The sequence below is a fragment of the Gobio gobio genome (assembly GCF_949357685.1).
Source record: "Gobio gobio genome assembly, chromosome: 8".
Classification (NCBI taxonomy): domain Eukaryota; kingdom Metazoa; phylum Chordata; class Actinopteri; order Cypriniformes; family Gobionidae; genus Gobio; species Gobio gobio.
In genome coordinates, this window is record NC_137114.1 from 42,113,896 (window position 1) to 42,133,341 (window position 19,446).

Here is a 19,446-nt window from a genome sequence, read left to right on the forward strand (position 1 = left end):
ACTTTGACTGAAATAAACACTCGTTACAACCGAGGTATGCAGCAAAGCATTTGTGAAGCCACAACACGCACAACCTTGAGACGGATGGGCTACAACAGCAGAAGACCCCACCGGGTACCACTCATCTCCACTACAAATAGGAAAAAGAGGCTACAATTTGCACAAGCTCACCAAAATTGGACAGTTGAAGAATGGAAAAATGTTGCCTGGTCTGATGAGTCTCGATTTCTGTTGAGACATTCAGATGGTAGAGTCAGAATTTGGCGTAAACAGAATGAGAACATGGATCCATCATGCCTTGTTACCACTGTGCAGGCTGGTGGTGGTGGTGGTGTAATGGTGTGGGGGATGTTTTCTTGGCACACTTTAGGCCCCTTAGTGCCAATTGGGCATCGTTTAAATGCCACGGCCTACCTGAGCATTGTTTCTGACCATGTCCATCCCTTTATGACCACCATGTCCCCATCCACTGATGGCAACTTCCAGCAGGATATTGCACCATGTCACAAAGCTCGAATCATTTCAAATTGGTTTCTTGAACATGACAATGAGTTCACTGTACTAAAATGGCCACCACAGTCACTAGTTCTCAAACCAATAGAGCATCTTTGTGATGTGGTGGAACGGGAGCTTCGTGCCCTGGATGTGCATCCCACAAATCTCCATCAACTGCAAGATGCTATCCTATCAATATGGGCATACATTTCTAAAGAATGCTTTGAGCACCTTGTTGAATCAATGCCAAGTAGAATTAAGGCAGTTCTGAAGGCGAAAGGGGGTCAAACACAGTAGCTATTAGTATGGTGTTCCTAATAATCGTTTAGGTGAGTGTATTTTATGTTGTAGAACAAAATGTGACAGTGTCTTGAGCTTGTGTTCACCACAGACCTTATTTCAGCCATTTAAACAAAATCCCATTCAAAAAACCCATGGACTGTGGGACAAAATGCTAACTCACTTCTGCGTTAGCCATTAGCACAAAGTGATGTCATACCTGTCCTGCACCATTATATGGCAGGGAAGCGTTTTCTCACAAATGACCGCCAATTGCTGGGAAAGAGTTAAAAAGCTGATTATATCTATATTACAAAGGTTATAATATCTTCAACTCATCATAAAAAGTACAGACGTAGGTAGCCTATGCTTAGGTTAAAAAAAAAAATATTTTTATTGTAGGCTCAAAAAGTAAGCAGAGAAATGCCAAAGAAGTGTCTGAGGAGACTAAACAAGTGGACTAAAGTGAGACACTTTCAAGTCCGTTTGGTCTTCGGTATTCGACTGGAAGTCTGTTCCCTCCACTTTGCTGATGAGGTGCTGAATTGTTGGTCACCTGACTTTTGAAGAAAACCGATGAATGAAAAATCGTGCTTGAACTTCACATCTAGTTTTACAGAGGTTTAAATACACACCTAAGCTCATTTGCATACGCTTTCTGGATGTGCTTCTTCCAGTTCCATGTGACATACGAAAGTGTCACACCAATTAGCAGAAGAACGAGGAAGATTCCCATCAACACTCCACCAATTACAGCTGCACTTCTTCTCACATCTTACAATAGAACATCATGTCAGTGATGTCAGAGCAGTGTGTGTGTGTGTGTGTGTGTGTGTGTGAGTGGTACTCACAGGTCACTCTGAGGGTTATGCTGCACACTGCCTGGCCGAGCTCATTAGACGCTTTACATGTGTAGGTACTAGCAAAGGCATCAGACAGGTTGTGCAATATCAGAGAACTGTTGTGCTGATCTGAAGCACATAAGACATGAGTTTTAGCCATAGACTGTAAAACAAATATGGACGTAGTGTCCGTGACGTCACCCATAGGGTTCCATACTGAAGAGCAGTTTTGAACTTAAAGTCTAAAGCCTAAAGTCAGCCGTTGCCATCTTGGCAGGCGGGACGTGGGCGGAGCTGAGGTGACGTGATGACTAACAGACAGCAGACAAACGGCTATCCACCTGTCACTCAAAGTGGTCACGCCCTTAATTATGCAGAACTTTAAAGCTTTATATAATGTACAATGTACAAATACAGTTTCAATTTAATAGAAATTAAGTAAATATTTTTTATAGATAAAAATAATAATCACGAAAGTACAATAAAAAATGTGGGTCAGTAGCATCAAAATGTTTGGTTTCACTTTATTTTGATGGTCCTTTCAACACATTCTGTTGAGTAACGTTGCATGTCTACTAACTCTCATTAGTGTTAGTAGAGTATTAGTAGACTGTTAGGGTTAAAATAAGTTGACATGTAGTTGTAAAGTTACTTATAGTTAGTAGAATGTCTGTTGGTGGACCAACACAATAAAGGCTTAGCAGATGTTAAGTCTAATAGTCCTCAAAAGGGACCATCAAAATAAAGTGTTACCAAAAGTTTGAAACCCCATGATATAGCTATAGGCCACCTTACCTACCACAGTGAGGTTGATCAGACCTTGTCCGCTGCCGGACCAGTCATTTGGGTTGGTGACCTCACAAATATACAGCCCAGCATCAGATGTTTCGGCTCTGATAATCCTGATGGAAGCGGCGGCTGACACGGGACGGTTCTGCACAAGAGCCATCCTTTCGTCCCAAGAGTTCACCCAGTGCACCCTCCCATTGTACAACCCCAAATCAGAAAAAGTTGGGACAATGCAAATAATAATAAAAAAAAGTGATTTCTACATTTACTTTGACTTGTATTTCATTGCAGACAATATGAACACAAAATATTTCATGTTTTGTCTGGTCAACTTCATGTCATTTGTAAATATGCATCCTTTCCTGTCATTCAGACCTGCAACAAATTTAAAAAAAAGTTGGGACAGTAAAGCATTTACCACTTTGTAATGTTGCCATTCCTTTTCACAACACTTAAAAGACGTTTAGGGACTGAAGACACCAAGTGATGAAGTGTTTCAGGTGTAATTTTGTCCCATTCTTCCTGCAAACAAGTCTTAAGGTGGGCAACAGTACAGGGTCTTCGTTGTCGCATTTTGCGCTTCAAAATGCGCCACACATTCTCTATTGGAGACAGGTCGGGACTGCAGGCAGGCCAGTCAAGTACCCGTACCCTCTTCCTCCACAGCCAGGACTTTGTAATGTGTGCAGAATGTGGTTTTGCATTGTCTTGTTGAAATGTGCATGGACGTCCCTGGAAAAGATGTCTTCTTGAAGGCAGCATGTTATGCTCCAAAATCTCTATGTACTTTTCAGCATTAATGGTGCCTTCACAGAAGTGCAAGTTACCTTTGCCAAGGGCACTGACACAACCCCATACCATGACAGACCCTGGCTTTTGGACTTGTTGCTGGTAACAGTCTGGATGATCCTTTTCTTCTTTGGTTCGGAACACACGGCGTCCATTCCTCCCAAAAAATACCTGAAATACTGATTCATCTGACCACAGTACACGTTTCCACTGTGTGTTGGTCCATCCCAGATGCTTCCGAGCCCAGAGAAGTCGACGGCGCTTCTGGACACTGTTAACATAGGGCTTCCTTTTGGCACAGTACAGTTTTAACTGCCATTTGTGGATGTAACTACGTATTGTGGTACTTGACAAAGGTTTGCCAAAGTAGTCCTGAGCCCATGTGGTGATATCGCTTCTAGATGAATGACGATTCTTGATGCAGTGCCGCCTGAGGGATCGGAGATCACGGTTGTTCAGCTTAGGCTTGCGCCCTTGTCCTTTACGCACTGAAATTCCTCCAGATTCCTTGAATCTTTTAATTATGTTATGCACTGTTGAATGTGAAATATCCAAATATCTTCCTATCTTTCTTTGAGGAACATTGTTTTTAAACATTTCAATAATTTTCTCACGTATTTGTTGGCAAACTGGCGATCCTCGGCCCATCTTTGCTCATAAAGGATTAGACCTTTCTTGGATGCTGCTTTTGTACCAAATCATAATTACAATCACCTGTTGACATCACCTGTTTCAAATCACATCATTATTTAACCATTTTACCTCATTACTAGCCCTAAATTGCTCCTGTCCCAACTTTTTTTTAAATGTGTTGCAGGTCTGAATGACAGGAAAGGATGCATATTTACAAATGACATGAAGTTGACCAGACAAAACATGAAATATTTTGTGTTCATATTGTCTGCAATGAAATACAAGTCAAACTAAATTTAGAAATCACTTCTTTTTTGTTTTGGCGTTTTCCATACTGTCACAACTTTTTCTGATTTGGGGTTGTAGTACAGCAGCTGTGTCAAAAGTGACATTGAGATCAACAAACTGCTGGTGTATTGTAACTGACTCTATATATTCCCATTCTCACCCTCTTGGCTTGGACAGCAGGAGTTCCTGGAGAAGCGTAACGCCAGTCCAGGGTGAAGCCCTCTGAGACGTGTGTATTATATGTGCAGGTCAGCTCAGCCGATGAACCCGACCGTACAAACACAGAGGGCTTTACCACGACCGCCCTACATCTGTACAGGGATAAAGGAAACATCAGGGGTCAGTTGTTCAAAAAGTTTAATCTGGATCAGAATGATCTGGATTTGGAAATCCCATGTTTTGCTATCCAGGATCAGGTAATCCATCTTTTGTGCCGGTTTTTCAAAGCAAAATTGGATTGGATCACCCTGATCCAGAAACACACTTTTTCAGATTAGCAAATCTGAAGTGCTCTACGGCTATACTGGAATCAGAACAATCCAGATTTTTTGGGATCAAAGGCATCCCAATCTTATTAAAAAGTTTTGAACAACACAAACTGATGATTTGATCCAGATCAAAGCTAAAATTGGATTTTGTGATCTAATCCTTTTCTCTTTTGAACCCATTTTCAAGATTTGATCCAATCCGATAGTCGAAATCCGATCCGATTACTTTTGAACAACTGGCCCCTGGAGGTTATGCTCTGTATCTTGTGTGACGAGTCCACCCAGAGGAATCAGCATCGCCCTGGCAACAATTGGTCTCAGAGACAATTGGAGACAATTGGTGATTGGTCTCATCAGCAACAACGATGAGACTGCCTATAGGGAGGAGATCCAGCACCTGGCCACATGGTGCGCTGATAATAACCTGCTCCTCAACACCACCAAAACGAAGGAGCTCATCGTGGACTTCAGGAAGGAGTCAAGAGGCACACACGACACCATCCACATCAATGGAATGGCTGTTGAGCGTGTCTCCAGTTTCAAGTTCCTGGGGACCCACATCTCGGCGGACATGTCGTGGACGACCAACACCTCCAGCCTGGTCAAGAAGGCTCACCAGCGCCTCTTCTTCCTGAGGACACTGAGGAAGAATCAGCTCTCCTCGGCTATCCTGGTGAACTTCTATCGCTGCGCAATAGAAAGCATCCTGACCAACTGTGTGGCAGTATGGTATGGGAGCTGCTCTGTTGCGGAGCGCAAGGCACTGCAGCGGGTGGTGAAAACTGCCCAGCGCATCACAGGAACTCCACTACCTGCCATCGAACACATCCAGAGGAAACGCTGTCTGCATCGAGCTCGCAGCATCCTCAAGGACTCCTCTCACCCAGCCCACAGACTGTTTTCTCTCCTGCCCTCCGGCCAGGGGCGTCGCACCCGTGGGGGATGTGGGTGTTTTAACACCCACACTTTTCCCGGTGAGAGGGTTCAACACCCACACTTTTTCCGCAGTTTTGCACAAACGCTTTAGTTATTCACAATCACGAAAGTTCATTATTTGCATGCGTTTTAAAGCCTTGCCGGTTATTCGCGTGCACCATTTTAACGTGCAGAGCGCGCGCACTAAACTTGATTACTGGACTAAGTAGTCTTACTGCGCTAATACTATCAAATACACACAAGGTTAACATAAACACAGTCGATAATGTGTAAAGTGAAAGTAAATTCGCGTGTGTCTGTATATTAGATGCACGTCTTACATTGACAGCAGCGCCTTTAGAGAACGCGCTGTCCTTAAAGGGACAGTTCACCTCTAAAATTATGTCATTATTTACTCACTCTAATGTTGTTCCAAACCTGTATTCATTTCTTCTGTTGAACACAGACAGTTGAATACCAGACAGTTGATGGTAGCCATTGACTTCATATTATTTCCTACTATGGGGATGTTAATGTTAATGTTGCCTCTGGCTTGGCGTGCTCAGTTGGGGACACTACATTTTTCAACTAAACATTGAAATAAATATAATTAATAAACTAAATTAACCATTTAAACTAAATTACTGATCGAATTATTGATCTAATGCCCAAACTGTCACTGTATGATAATTGAAATGAACTGATGACATCAGCGTTTTTTCCAGAATGGCTATACAGCTGAATAAAATTATGCTGCATTATTTTCCTGTTACAACACTGTAAACTGTAAAGCTGCTTTGAAACAATCTACATTGTTAAAAGCGCTATATAAATAAAGTTGACTTGACTTAATAAAACTACAAAAGACATAGAAAATCGCTCTGTTCTTGACTGAAAAACATTAATACAGTAGCTTTAATAAGAATCAATGTATATTTTATAGTGAAGTCTATGTAGTGTTTTATTTTTACATTTATTCATTAAATTTCATACTTAAATGCTGCTGTACAGCTTTGAGCTGCCAGTGTAAATCTTTATGTAGGCTATATTTATTATATATTATACTATTCACTAGGAATGTGTACACGTTTTTTTAAAGTAAAGTTTTAAGTTTAAGTAAGGTTTTCAAGTCTTTTAATTAAAATAAAAAATTAGCATTTTTTTTCTCCTTAACCTCTTTCTGTCCCCGTCACCTAAGAATAGAATAGCAAAAAACTGATGTGACTAGCCATCAGAACCCAACCGAACACCGTGGTTAAAAAAAAACGAGGTATGTATAATATATATATATATACAGAGGTGTCAAAAGTATTTGCATTCATTACTCAAGTAGAAGTATAGATACTAGGGTTTAAAAAGACTTTTGTAGAAGTTGAAGTATCAACTCAAGCTTTTTACTCAAGTAAAAGTGTAAAAGTACTGGTTTCAAAACTACTTAAAGTATAAAAGTAAAAGTAATGTAAAGGGAAAAAAATGCCATTAAAGGGGTAGTTCACCCAAAAATGAAAATTCTGTCATCATTTACTCACCCTCAAGTACTTCCAACCGGTATGAGTTTGGAAGATATTTTGAAGAATGTTTGTAACCAAGCAGATAGAGCAACCATTGACTGCCATAGTAGGGGCAAAATGCTATGGCAATCAATGGTTGCATATAATCTGCTTGGTTACAAACATTCTTCAAAATTTCTTCAGAACAAAGAAACTCATACAGGTTTGGAACAACTTGAGGGTGAGTAAATGATGACTGAATTTTCATTTTTGGGTGAAGTATCCCTTTAAGGACAAAAGATTAGGCCGCGCCACAGTGCATACCCCACCTCCTCAAAAAACATTTTTCTAAAGGCCATAATGACTATAATGTTATATTAAAAAGTTAATGTTGAAATTTTTTAGATGCATAGGCTACCCGTTTCAGCTGCATATATTCCCATTGAAAATCAACGCATTTTAGGACAATGTGTACCATATGTGTACTACTGAGCAAAAAGTCAAAATTCAGAGGCATGTTATCAATAACCATTATTTGAATGTGTGATCAGTGTGGCCAGATTGGGTCAACTATTTCCAGCCCAAAAACTCACCAAATGTACATTTATATTCAAAAAATGGTTATTGATAACATGGCTCTGAATTTTGACTTTTTGCACCTTTACAATACTTATAGGCAACTAGTCACTCCAAGAAAAATCCCAAAACTTTAACTGCCAAAATAATGTGATATTATTTTATTGCCATACCAATCAATGTTGATAAGTAAGTTACCATTTTATCTCCTTAAAACATAACATTGAAAAAATCAATTTCCCAGTAAAACGGATCAAATATGTCCAGGTAGAAATCCCTCAGAAAAACACATTGTCAACAATAAGAAGCCAATTTACGTGTAAAAAGTGCCCAATATAGAGATTGGAAATAGCAATGTAATAAACAGGCATTGCCAAAATGCGTAATTCATTGATACTGTACAATAATCCGCCAACAAAAAATAACAACAATGCGCTTACCCTTGTGTTGCACTTTGCTTTGACAAAACTACAGTATGTCTTTCGTGAAGTACATGGCACATGCACTTAGCACAGTCAAAGCAGATTAATGGTTGATTTAAAGCTCTTTCAGTAGCTGTCGGGGTTGCATATGTCCTAAGTGTGTAACTTATATGATGATGGACAGGAGTCACGGTTATATTAATAAAGAGTCTTCGAGTCACAGGTTTAATTCACGTTTGAGAGTTGAGTCACTCTCCCACTCTTTACTGTAGATACAACTTACTGTATATTTATGCCACTGGCATAGCGATCACTGGAATATACAGCTAAGTTACTAGTTATTGCGCTAAAAACCCGCGGCTAAAGTCATGAATGAGCACGTCTGCCTGCTGATCACTGATTGGCTGAAAGTGTGGGCTCGTCTGCGAGAACCCGCCCTATCTGGCAGCATGGTGTGTGTTTGATTTGTGCAGGTGCAGGCGTGATTGATCGCGTACAACCCAATAGGGTGTCAGAACGGTTTGTGTTTATCCTTCTCATCCAACCACAATCAAATTCACTCCATCCGGATGGCACGATTTATCTGGATAGTTTTTTTTTTTTGACAAGCCGGAATTAAAACATGCCGAAATGGAATAGGAGTAACGAAGCTATTATTAAAATGTAAGGAGTAGAAAGTACAGATAATTGCTTGAAAATGTAAGGAGTAGAAGTAAAAAGTAGGCTAAAAAATAATTACTCCAGTAAAGTATAGATACCCAAAATTTCTACTTAAGTAAGGTAACGAAGTATTTGTACTTCGTTACTTGACACCTCTGTATATATATTATATTTTGTATGTTATACCTTTTGTACCCTTCTGTCATTGTATTCATCGTTTTTATTGTTAACAAACAAACCACATCCATCCCCCACACTTTTGAACAGCTTGCTACACCTCTGCCTCCGGCAGGCGTTTCAGGATCCACCGGACCAGGACCAGCAGACTAAAGAACAGTTTTTTCCCCAGAGCTGTCTCTTTACTGAACTCAAACCCCCGTTGATCCACTTCCCTCATAAACTGCGAACTCTCCTACCTCACATCTGCCTTCACTTTGTTATTTGCACTACCGACTGTTTATTACAGTAACAACTGTTTACTTATGCATTCTGCACTGCCATATCTTAACTGGATTATGCTCATCTGCACTGCCGACTGTATTTACAGTAACAATGTTTACATTTGCATTTTGCACCGTACTTCTAACTGGAATATGCAACCACTTTCCACTGCACTTTTACACTTTCTTTCGGATAGCTCTGTCCATAATTTATTGTACTAACTTAATCCACTGCTATATTCCTCATATTAGCCTAACATATTATTGTATACCTCTAACTGTAAAATTCTGTTCAAGTAATAACCGTCTGTATATTTATTCATAGTACATAGTCACCTGTAAATTCTGTTTATAGTAATAGCCATCTGTATATTATATTCATAGTACATATTCACCTGTAAATTCTGTTTATAGTAATAGCCATCTGTATATTATATTCTAGTACATATTCACCTGTAAATTCTGTTTATAGTAATAGCCATCTGTATATTTATTCACTGTATATATTCATCTGTAAATTCAGTTCTACTTATAGTAATAACCATCTCTCTACTTATACATATTTATATATATTCAGAACATTTTTATGTCCTGCACTTACGCAACCATTGTATATCCTGCACTTGCTGCTATTGCACTTCTGGTTAGACCTAAACTGCATTTCGTTGCCTTGTACTTGTACTTGTGTAATGACAATAAAGTTAAATCTAATCTAATCTAATCTAACAACACACCTGCACGTCATCACCATGGGCTGATCGGTCACAGCTGCACCTCATCAGCCCGGAGGCATATAAGCAGCTATGGATGAGCAGACAGATAGACTCTTGTCTCGAGCTGAATGCACTGCTGGACTAACCTCTCTCTTTATTGTTCTCCTAGAAAGCAGCGAGTGACCGACAGCCCACTTCACAGGAGCACGTTGTGACACCAACTTTCCACCAGGATTGAGCACCACCGAGCACGAGGATTCACCAGCCACCACGCACCGGCTCACTGACTATTTTCACCCTTACACGAGCACTGTAAATAAAATCCACCCTCCGGGGCCTTTTGCACTCAACCTGCCTTGTCGTGTGATTCCTCACCCCGTGACACTTGAGAAACCTTAATATTTCATAACTTCATAATGAAATAAAAAATGGTACAACAAACGCTACAAGAGTTTGGGTCAGTAAGATTAAAAAAAATAATAATACTTTTATTCAGAAAGTACGCATTAAATTGATTACATGTAACAATAGAGACATTTATAATGTTACAAAAGATTTTTATTTCAAATAAATGTTGTTCTTTTGAAATGTCTATTCAAGAAAGAATCATGTATCACGGTTTTCACAAAAAATTAAGCAGCATTACTGTTTTCAACATTGATATTAATAATGTTTCTTAAGCAGCAAATCGTCATATTATTATGATTGCTGAAGGACCATGTGACACTAAAGAATAGAGTAATGATGCTGAAAATTCTACTTTTCCATCACAACAATAAATAAATATTGAAAAGGATTTTAAAGGGGTCATAGAATGACATTTTTGTACAAGTTAATATGATTCTTTAGTGTCTAAATGAAAAGTTTGTAATATACTTTAATTAAAAATTCTCATTAGTATTGTAAGAAAACACTAATTTTACCTGGTCACAACCAGCTCAGTTTTCAGCAAGTCATTTCAGTGTATGTGACTTTAAATGATAATGAGCTTTGCTCACCCCGCCCCCTCTGCTCTGTGGGGCGTTCGGTTCGATCCGACACAACACCACAACACACGTGGAGTGTTGCCTTGACAACATTTGAGGGTATATTTTCGAGAAATAATGGCAACGGGAGTCTCTGAGGACACATCTGAGCAACCTTATCATTTTGAACGGGAGTCGGACCAGGAACAGATGACGAACCCATCGAAGTTCGAACAGGACGTTTCTAAATGGTTGGTTAAAGTCATGTTACTTTGATCTATTAGCCTGGTTAAAACCAGACCATTCTCAGTAGTAACTGAGTTATGGTCTGGCAAAGCTTCATAGACAAATCATTTCCAAAGGGGCGTCACCAACGGGCGTCGCTCAAATGCCTCTCGGCGCAATTGGATAGACCTAAAACCAATCAGAGCGATGATGGAGATGACGTTTGCAGAGCGACGGAGAAACATCTGAGACTCTGGCCGTTTCTCAATATGCGTTCTTGTCTGTACTTGTGTTCTCAAATAGGAAATGTCCCCGGTTTCCATTTCAGAAATCTGGTCACTTTACCTAAACCACATATTAATGTTTAATATATTATTTTTAAAATGTAAACGAAAAGAGGCATTGGTGTTTTATACTTCGTTTTATTATAAATATATAAGATAATCAATGTAGGCCTAGCTATGCGTTGCCTGAACCACATTCGTGTGGCTATTATTATGTTTAATTATTATTATTTTTTTTAATGAAATGAGGCAGTGGTGTTTTTTATGACATATTTCGTACGCGAACTTCTGACTTGCTTCCGTGACTTACCAAGTTTGACTCCGGAGAATGAACTCCCGAGGACGGGAGGAAACTAGTCCGCCTAGTCTGCTAATGGACAAGCAGCGTTCTTGACAGTATCACTCAGTATATATTTGTATATGTAGTGCAGGCAATGCATATTATCTTCAATGCATGTTTATAACAAAACGAAATATAAAAAACCCAGCCTCTTTTCGTTTACATTTAAACACACACACACACACACACACACACACACACACACACACACACACACACACACACACACACACACACACACACACACACACACACACACACACACACACACACACACACACACACACACACACACACACACACACACACACACACACACACAATATAGGCTATGATTATCACTGTAATAAATTAAATATGACACAAAACACAACCCAGTCTCTTTTTGTTAAATGTCAGTTTATGTGTGATCATCCATAGCAATCATAAAAGTATAAGTAAAAGGTATAAGAAGCTATACAATAAATAAAGCAATTCAGTCAAAGTCAGCGCTAGGAGACTACAACGGTAAAGTTTAATATCTTAAAAATATAAAGTTATGAAACTTCACTTTGCCCTCAGACAAAACGATCTGTCTAGGAACAAATTATAGATTAATGAGAGCAAAGATCAGCCGTTAGATCTACACAAGACGAAACGGTTTAACCACTACAGAGACATCAGAGCCAGCGGCAGACGGCAGAAGGACTGGCCGAGGAAAGGCGCCTCTCGGCGGGCTCAATGATCAATTGAGCGCCGCTGAACCACTGGCGCTCACAACTCCGAAAACGGCAGATAAAATTTTAAAAAAGGTGCTCTCTTTTCTAAATAAACCACATATTTGAGCTTTAAACAACTACATTCACTCCTGAAAAGGACTTAAAACTATATTTTGTAAAACATTAACACTACCAGAGGGCTCTCGCTAAGACCCATTCGTTTAGACACCAAAGGGCCAAGCTGGTATCAGACTTTTGCCGAATCCAGTCGGTAAGACAGCGATAACATTTTTAGATATGAAGGCTTCGAGTGTTGTTCTTTGCTCGGGTTTTAACGAAAAGGAAAAGTTTAAATCGCTTAAAACAGACGCGATAGCTGATTCGAACGAGTGATGCTCCACAGTAGCGGCAAATCTGCTTCAATGTCGCTGCGCTGTCGTCATCGTCTAAAGCCCCGCCCCAACGTTTCTAATTGGTGCCGCGATTTCTAGGGTTTAGAAATGGGTTTGAATGGACTCTTTGCCAGACTACTTGCAGCAGAGCAAATCTAAATTTGCCGGAAGTTGTCTGGGTTCCCTTTCGAACGGTCAGTTCGTACTGCGTCTTAAGACGCCATGGGTAGGTTCTCCTACTCTCGAATATACTGAAGTAATTGTAAAATCACGCAGTGCTACTGCCCAGTCAAAACAGTGTCGAGACATCTCGCACGCTATTGGCTGGCCAGTGGGAACTGCATGAACCAATGGCAGAACAGCGTAATCTGAGCGAACCAATGGGCACAAAGCCCGCGAAGCTGAGCGCAAGAGCCCGCGAAAGGGGCATATAAAATACGCTGTAACTGTCAAAAACGTCAGATTAATCTCCTTCAGCGACGATCTACGGTCCTCGCTGATAAACTCGAACTACACCACCTTCACCGTGAATTGACGAGCCTGCAGCGGAATAGCGAACTACCAGCCCGGACGTCCTGCGAGAGTCAGCGGACTGCTGTATTTTTCAGCGCGCTCAAATCGCCAGCGATCCAGCGAGCTGTCACGCCTTTCCCCTGCGCTCTTTGGTGAAACACTACGGTGTATCCTTTTTGTACAATACTGAGAAAAACATATCACTTGTGTGCAGTACTTACCTGCACTAGGAGGATAACCACGAAGGGTGCGTGATCTGTCTGGGCAAGGCCCACGCGGACGCTGCTCTCGCCGGGTCCGGCTGCCCTCTCACTGCGAGGGTATGCCCATTTCCTCCCTCCGTTCGCGGATAGCGCTCTTTTCAGAGCGCGACCCCGGCCCTCGCGCTCTCCCGTTCCCCTTTCCGCCCGAGCCTCGGCGGGAAAGAACGGCGGAGCCAGAGGGCTGAGTATACCGAGGCTAGCGAGTTCACGTCGGCCCAGTGCCCGCGTGACTCGTCTTCACCTCAGAGAGACGTTTCCCCTGTGACGTTCCCTCGATCGGACCTGCTCCCTCCGCTCGACGCCGAGGGCTTGGTCTCATTCGGCGGCAATGAGGAAGACGAATCCGCACTATTACCAATGTCTCGCTCTTCCTCTTCTCTCACTCGGGCCGCGCTAAGAAGCGCGCGGACAGAGAAAGCCAGAGTGGACGAGCAAACTAATGCCGGAGCTTCCCGCATTACTTTCTCTCAGACTGCTGGAGATATTGAGAGCGCGCCTTACGCTACAGGCTGTTGTCACTGCAGCTCGCGCTTCCTCAGCGGCAGCGCGTGCGCCCCTCTCTCTCTCTCCCAGCGCGCTCACTATCTAGAGCGCGACTTACGTCATTGCTGCCTCGCTGTCTAGCGCATAATGGCGTCGTGAATGGCGGCCAAGCCCTGCGTCTTTTTCACTCTATCACTTCTCTCAGTCCCCTATTCAGGCGACTGGAGAGGTTCAACAGTGTAGTAAACGAGCCTGTTATGAAACACGCACGCCACACACACTGAAAACACCGTCAAGAGCGCGACTTACGTCATAGCCACGCCCTCTACTGTTACGGTGTACTTCACACAGGGTTGCCGGTTCGAGCCCAGCTCTCACAGGTTTTCTCAGTGAGTCTCAATTTAGTGAATGGCGGCCAAGCCTTCAACCACTTCTCTCAGTCCCCTATTCAGGCGACTGGAGAGGTTCAACAGTGTAGTAAACGAGCCTGTTATGAAACACGCACGCCACACACACTGAAAACACCGTCAAGAGCGCGACTTACGTCATAGCCGCGCCCTCTGCTGTCACGGTGTACTTCGCACAAAGGGTTGCTGGTTCGAGCCCAGCTCTCACAGGTTTCTCAGTGAGTCTCAATTTAGTGAATGGCGGCCAAGTCCTCCACCACTTCTCTCAGTCCCCTATTCAGGCGACTGGAGAGGTTCACCATTACAGTAAACGAGCCTGTTATAAAACATGCACGCCCGTACACAGAACGCTGTATTATTGGTGATCCTAATAAACAATTAAGAGTTCTTTCCTCTGTTATGACTGCAGGCAGTGTGTCCCCTACATAGGGTGTACCCCTGCATATAAGCACTGTTAATTCAGCGCTATAGAACCACTCAAAAGTCCTGCTGTGGCCGGATTACCACTACAGACTTACTTTACATTCTCTCAATCCCCTCGGTTCAGGCGACTGGAGATGTAAATATTGCAGTCAACTAGCCTGTTGTCAAACACGCTCGCCTGCACATCAACGCTATGTTTTAACAATGACTTTACTAAAATACATGCACCTTGCACATAAGCACTGTTCTCACAGATTACTGCTCACGCCGTGAGCGCTTTATATGTAGAGCACGCGCCCACTACAGGTGTGTGCCGCTACACATAAGTGCTGTCTGCACAGTGTCACATCTCTCCCCTCGGCCCGTTTTTGTTCCGGTCAGGGAGAAAAATACTGTTCTGAATGTTTTTCATGCAATGAATGTAAACTACGAGTCCGCTTTAATGCGTGCTCGCCTGCATTCTACCGCCATAAAGGCGAGTGTAAAAATTCCAGCTCAGAGCGAGTCAGGTTTTTTTTTTTTTTTTTTTTTTTTTTTTTTTTTTTTTTACAGCCACTACTTCCTTGTTCCCAAAAAAAAAAAAAAAAAAAAAAAAAAAAGATGGCGGCCTCAGGCCCATCTTAGATCTCAGACACCTGAACAAGGCTCTATCAAAAGGCCTTTCAGAATGCTGACATTAAAACAGATCATCGCACCAATCTGCCCGATGGACTGGTTTTTCTCATTGGATCAGAAAGATGCTTACTCTCATATCCAAATTATCCCACGTCACAGACCGTTTTTGAGATTTGTGTTCGACGGGAAGGCTTATCAGTACACAGTCCTGGCATTTGGCCTGTCTTTTCACGAAGTGCATGGATGCAGCTCTCTCCCCCTTAAGACAAGCGGGAATGCGCATTCTGAACTACCTCGACGACTGGCTCATACTGGCCCAGTCAGAGGAAGAAATAAAATCTCACAAATCTATGCTACTCAGCCATCTAGAATGCCTGGGTCTCAGAATAAATACAGCCAAGAGCTCATTGCTTCCCAGGCAGAGAACCTCCTTCCTGGGAACGATTTTAGACTCAGCCCAAATGAGGGCGTGGCTATTGGACGAACGCGCTCTGACTACACAGCAGCTTGCATGTTCATTCAAAATGGGAACCAACACACCCCTAAAAAAATTTCAGAGAATGCTAGGCCTAATGGCAAAAGCTTCTCCAGTACTTCCGCTGGGTATGAAGCACATGCGCCCCCTGCAGTACTGGCTGAAATCACGGGTTCCTTCCCAAGCGTGACATTCAGTCCAACTTTGGATCAAAGTGGGCCGCGGCTGTGTCAAAGCCCTGGCCCCGTGGTCACTTGGAAACAGTTTCCAGACGGATGGTGGTCCCCACGGACGCCTCCAACTCGGTTTGGGGCGCTCTGTACGAGGCGAACCGGACTTCGGCTCATGGTCGAGCACGGAGTCACGGTTGCACATAAACTGCCTAGAAATGCTGGCAGTAGTGCTAGCCCTCAAGACTTTTTTACCACGTCTCTCAGGTCACCATGTTCTAGTCCGCACGGACAACACGACTGTGGTCTCCTACATAAACCGCCAAGGCGGGCTCAGGTCGAGATGGCTCAACCAACTGGTCAGACATCTCCTCCTATGGGCAAAAGGCAAATTACATTCACTAAAAGCAGTGCATGTGCCAGGCAGACTGAACCAGGGAGCAGATATGCTCTCCAGGGGCCTCGTGTCCCCAGGGGAATGGGCCCTCCATTCCTAAATGGTTCAAATGATATGGAGTGTTTTTGGGAGGGCAGAGGTCGACCTCTTCGCCTCCGAAGACAACCGTCATTGCCCAATCTATTTTTCAAAAAGCAAGGATGCGCTGACCCACGAATGGCCCAGCTGCATACTTTATGCTTTTCCACCAGTACTGCTCATTCCCTAGATTTTAAAAAAGGATCAGGGAATGCGAGCACACACAGTCCTGCTAGTGGCTCCACTCTGGCGAACCCAAATCAGGTTTCCCGAGTTGATTCAGTTACTATCAGCAGCCCCATGGCCTGTTCCCCTAAGGAAAGATCTCCTTTCTGAGGCGAACGGGACAATCCAGCACCCCCACCCCAAAATTGTGGGCGTTACATGTTTGGCCACTCAAGGGGGGCTCGAGAACCTCCCAGTGAGTGTCCTGAGCACCATCAGTGAAGCTAGAGCTCAGTCTACTAGACGTCTCTATACCCTTAAATGGTCAGTGTTCTCTGACTGGTGTTCAGTCAGGAACTATAACCCAGTGTCATGCGAGATATCACAAATTCTTGTTTTTCTATAAGAGATGTTGGATGCAGGACACACTCCATCCACACTCAAAGTCTACACGGCAGCTATCGCCGCATCTCATACGCCTATAGCTGGCCAATCAGTAGGCAGACACGACATGGTCATAAAATTCTTAAAAGGAGCCAGGAGGCTTAACCCCCTTCTCCCTCCTATGGTGCCATCCTGGGACCTTCATTGGTCCTAAGAGCACTAAAAAGACCTCCCTTCGAGCCATTGCAGATGGCTGAATTAAAGCCGTTTTCGCTGAAAACTGCCCTGCTATTAGCACTGGCATCTGTTAAGCGTGTCAGTGACATTCAAGCGTTATCCGTGAACGCGTCATGTTTAGAATTGGCCCAGGCGATTCTAAAGTCATCCTCAAACCAGGGCATGGTTATGTACCTAAAGTGCTTTCAACACTGTTCAAAGCACAGGTAATCAATCACTCTCTCTGCCCTCCCCACTTCGGAGGATGAGAGACAGTTACACCTGCTCGGCCCTGTTAGGTCGCTTGGAGCATATATTGAGCGGTCCTCCCACTTTAGACAGCCGGAGCAGCTCTTTGTAAGTTTTGGTGACCGAACTAAGGGACTTCCGGTCACCAAACAAAACCTAGCCAGATGGCTAGTGGACGCGATAGCGTTAGCATATGACACTATGGGCCTCCAATGCCCCATAGGTGTCAAAGCTCACTCCACCAGAGGCATGGCCTCCTCTTGGGCGTGGTCTAGTGGAGTTTCTAAGGGTGACATTTGTAGATCGGCAAGTTGGTCCTCACCATCTACTTTAACCAGATTCTTCAGTCTGGATGTCCCTGCACTGCAGGCACAAGTCCTCGCTGTATGAAAATACTAAGATGGCCTAACGAATATTAGACGGCCTTGTAAGCCCGTCCCCGTCATAAGTTGGCATTGGGGCCTTCATATGCTTCAATGCTTACACATTCCTTATAGTTACCGGCCTCTATGAGCCCAGTAGTATAAGACGTGTGTACATATATATTATATATATAAATGATGTGTCAGTAACTCTAGTCTTGAGCCCTTTCTAATAAGTGTTCAAACTTGAGGGAGTACATATCACTGCGCTTATCATAGCACGGCGGGATTTTACAGGTTCCCATGGCGTCTTAAGACGCAGTACGAACTGACCGTTCGAAAGGGAACGTACTCGGTTACCAGGGGTGGTAAAAGTACTCAAAAGTTATACTCAAGTAAAAGTATATATACCTAAATAAAAAATGACTCCAGTAAAAGTAGAAAGTCCTCCATTCAAAAATCACTTGAGTAAAAGTACAAAAGTATCCGATTTAAAATGTACTCAAGTACCGAAAGTAAAAAGTAAATATTCAAATTGACTGTAAATATCAATAATCAAAGAGAACAGTTGTTTTGGGAGTGATATGCAATGCTTTAATTGAACAAATGATAATGAAGCACCTTAACGCAGTATAGGGGTTGAACAAGCAATAGACATGTTCCATAATTAGCTGCATCAAACAAGATAAGCAACTAAGGAACATTCTATATGATTAATAGATTAAATAATCATTACATTGTTAATAGTTAAATGTGTCATATTGTATTAATTCTCTAATAACATTCTATTAACTAATAGTGTAAATTCATGTTAATTACCACAATATTAATTTACACTATTAGTTAATATAACATGTTATTAGAGAATTAATACATGACACATTTAATTAATATCAATTCATATATCACTTAATCTATTAATCATATAGAATGTTCATTAGTTGCTTATGCAGTGATCATTAATAAATGATTTAGTCATACATTAACTCATGATCTGAGCATTAGTTAAGCATGAATTAATGCATATTAGTGTGTTACAGACACCGTTAGCTATCAATATGCGTTAGCTAACTTGACTAACGTTAACTAGCTGTTTACAAGCCACGTTTGACATTTCAATATGAAATCACTTGGCTAACAATAGTAACAACATTAACCTCAGCTCACCTCAATATGTTTCTTCAGATTTGAGGGTGAATTCTTGAAAGCTGATATTGCATTCACCCGTGGCAGGCAAAGAAGACATTTCAGCCGATATGAATCTCCCTTGACTTAAATGAATTCAAACATATCCTTGAGATATGGCCATGGATGATCTCTGTCGGGAATCTCTGGATCATTGCTGGCAGCGAGAGCTGCCCCTTCACCTGTGGTTTCTGCGGCCATCTTCGCAATGGTTAACTGACTCGATTGTGAGCGTATGCTAGCAAAGAGCTCGCGGGAGTCGCGGCGCCTCCGCGTTCTTTTTATTCAAACGAAAACCACGTTTTTCATTGGTTTGGGAAGCAAGTGTAATAAATACT

At 42.4% G+C, this 19,446-nt stretch overlaps 1 protein-coding gene and 1 pseudogene across 2 annotated transcripts in view; one reads left to right on the forward strand and one right to left on the reverse strand.

Moving 5' to 3' along the window:
* lim2.3 (lens intrinsic membrane protein 2.3) overlaps positions 1–19,446 on the forward strand; it is a gene marked incomplete at both ends in the record, with an annotated part of 305,404 nt that overhangs the window by 46,471 nt on the left and 239,487 nt on the right. The window lies entirely within an intron of this gene.
* LOC307131130 (V-set and immunoglobulin domain-containing protein 2-like) lies at positions 1,222–19,309 on the reverse strand (annotated as a pseudogene). The gene is made up of 6 exons: positions 19,212–19,309; positions 4,276–4,426; positions 2,412–2,604; positions 1,626–1,745; positions 1,410–1,548; positions 1,222–1,334 (listed from the first exon to the last, which is right to left on the reverse strand). The product of its transcript is annotated as a V-set and immunoglobulin domain-containing protein 2-like (transcript).